This window comes from Drosophila innubila, chromosome X, assembly GCF_004354385.1.
Source record: "Drosophila innubila isolate TH190305 chromosome X, UK_Dinn_1.0, whole genome shotgun sequence".
In the NCBI taxonomy this organism is placed as follows: Eukaryota; Metazoa; Arthropoda; class Insecta; order Diptera; family Drosophilidae; genus Drosophila; species Drosophila innubila.
Window position 1 is genome coordinate 32,635,122 of NC_047626.1, and position 2,661 is coordinate 32,637,782.

Below are 2,661 nucleotides of genomic sequence, written 5' to 3' on the forward strand. Positions count from 1 at the left end.
AATTATCACAGATCGCAATAAAACTTTCCCGTTTAAAATGTTGTGTGATCACACGAGACCGACGGTTTTTTACCAAAAAGTGTCGGTGAAAAAATCCTCGATTGACGCTCGCTTAAGCTTTCGGATCTGTGGTCCGATAAAAATAAATAATGAAAGAAATAATAAAGAATTAAAAACGATGAGCGATTTGAAAAATTAACAACGCACCTTCGCTTCTTTTTGCTCCACTTAGTCTTGGAAAGTTGCTTTTAGATGATGAAAAGCTTCGCTGTTTACGTTCAGCTTCTTTACGAAATGTTTCATATAGCCAAATTTTTAAATGTAGTGGTGGCAAAATTATATTTTCTAAATTTACCAAAGGTATATTTATGACATTTTTGCTACCAATTTGAGGTAACGCAAGTGGTGGCCATTTCTTGCGTTCATAGCGTTTAGGTGCTCGGCTGTCTCATTCACAAAGATAGCATGGATACTTTGTGTTTCCACCTTGCATTCCAAATAGAATCGTCAACACCTTAAGGTCCGCAACAATTTTCCATTTGTATGTTGCATATAAACTGAGTATTTATAAACTGAGTATTTTTCCCATGACTTTATAAGTTTCCTTTAAGCCAGTAACGTATGCAATAGGGATAGAGGGAAATTGGTTTTCATTGAGCTAAAGAACAGCTTTCAAGCCTATACAAATTTATATTAAAAATTTTAAGTTAAAAAATGTTTATATTTGTAATTACTTTTGCATGACCCATCAATGAAAAGTCTCCATTCATCGACATTGTGTTTATGATCAAATGCATTAAATAATTTCGCTACGTCTGCGCAATAAACAAAGGCATTTTTACCGACATCGGACCAGAGAACTGCAACGGGTATGTTCGTGTATGATTGAGCACCAGAGCGACAAGTTCGATCAAATCAACTCAGAGACTCGGTCGCAACGGGTTCGATCGAGTCACGGGTCTCTTTGTTTACGATCGAGTCGCGGGTATGATTTTTTTTGCTTTCGAACAATTCGTGTCGCGTAGCGTTTGAGTCATACGATCTGATTTGATTTTTGAGCGTTTGTGAGCGTTCGTTTCGATCGAGTCACGAGTCATGATCGAACTTGCTGACTGATTTGATTTGATTGTGATTGTTCGAGTACGATTGAAAACGAGAGTGTTGATTTTGTATATTTTTCTGCTTCTTCTAAGTAAATGTGCGCATATACATATGTACATACATTTATATTTATGTAATTATATTATATTTATGTAAATACATATTTATATGAACGCAATTATGTACACACATTTTATTTAAATTATTATTTGTTATTTATTTATTTATTATTAATTATTTATTTAATTTTAAATATTTTTTTATTTATTTAATGTCAATTTGGAATAGTTTATAAAATATAAAATAAAATGATGAAAAATGTCTGTTAAAAATTTAAATTTTAAATTAAAAGTAAAATGAAAAAAGAAAATTAATTAATATTATAAAAGTATAATTTATTTTATATAATTTTAAGTTTGATATTTTTTTCCAGTCTGTAAAAAACGTACAATACTATTATTTTATTATGGGCATCTGTAATTGCATGTATGTATGTGTATACATATGTATGTACTTATGTATACGCAGCCCGTAATAAATTTTACAATAAACGTCTGAAGCATAAATACTATTGCATTTATATATGTACATACATATTTACGCGCATAAATACATACATATCATTGCAAGCGCAAACGCTGCCACGTGCGCGCTCTGCTTCGCACATTTTCTGAACGAGTCAACTTCAGTATGACTCAATGATTGATCCGATCGTTTGAACAAAACGGGTATGAATCAAATCAAATCATCCACCATCCACCAGCAAGTTCGATCATGACTCGTGATTCGATCGAAAAGAACGCTCACAAAGGATCAGCATGGTCGCGCACGATTTGATTCGAACTGACCATTCGAATCAAACGCTCAGTTCGAACGATCCGCTCCGATCGCTTGAACAAAGTGAAAAAATCACAACAAGTACGAGTCTATGTTCGAGTCTGATCGAACATCTCTTACCCGTTGCAGTTCTCTGCATCGGACCTTAAATTCTCTGCCAATAACATATTTTCGCTTCTCCATCTGCTTGATGTTTTTGAGACTTTATTTATAGCCAGATTCCACTGTTTAAATCGTGAAAAAAGGATTTCTCGTTGTCGCCACGACAAGTTCATGTCCCGAAAAATATCATCCAAATCCTTTTGTGATATCCGGATTCGTTCTGCTGACTTGAAACCTGATGGAAGGGGCACGGGGGGCAACCGCCCCGGGCGCTAAGATATTAGGGGCGCCGATATTTCAAAAAGAGTTTGAGCTTAGAAAAAATTTGAGGGGTTGAGCCTGAGATTAAATAAATCAGACACCGAAAAGTGCGAAAACAATTTTAATATGTGGCTGCAGATGATAGCAAAAACATACCAGAAACTGCAACATTTTGAATTTTTTTTTTTGAATCAATCGACCCCATTATTTAGCAACTAAAATTGAGATTTGAGGCACTTTTTATTGTTTCTGATGATTTGAATTAACAAACAGGACTTTAACACTAAATCCAAATTAAACAGTGAACTTCTTTAACGATTCACATTACATCTTTTACATCGTATATTTAGCAAACTTCAA

The 2,661-nt window shown here is 34.0% G+C and overlaps 1 long non-coding RNA gene across 1 annotated transcript; it reads right to left on the bottom strand.

Moving 5' to 3' along the window:
• Positions 1 to 380: 380 nt before the first annotated feature.
• On the bottom strand, positions 381 to 853 carry LOC117793624. The gene is made up of 2 exons (XR_004618294.1): positions 735 to 853; positions 381 to 678 (listed from the first exon to the last, which is right to left on the bottom strand). It is a non-coding gene; the product is annotated as an uncharacterized LOC117793624 (long non-coding RNA).
• Positions 854 to 2,661: the final 1,808 nt, after the last annotated feature.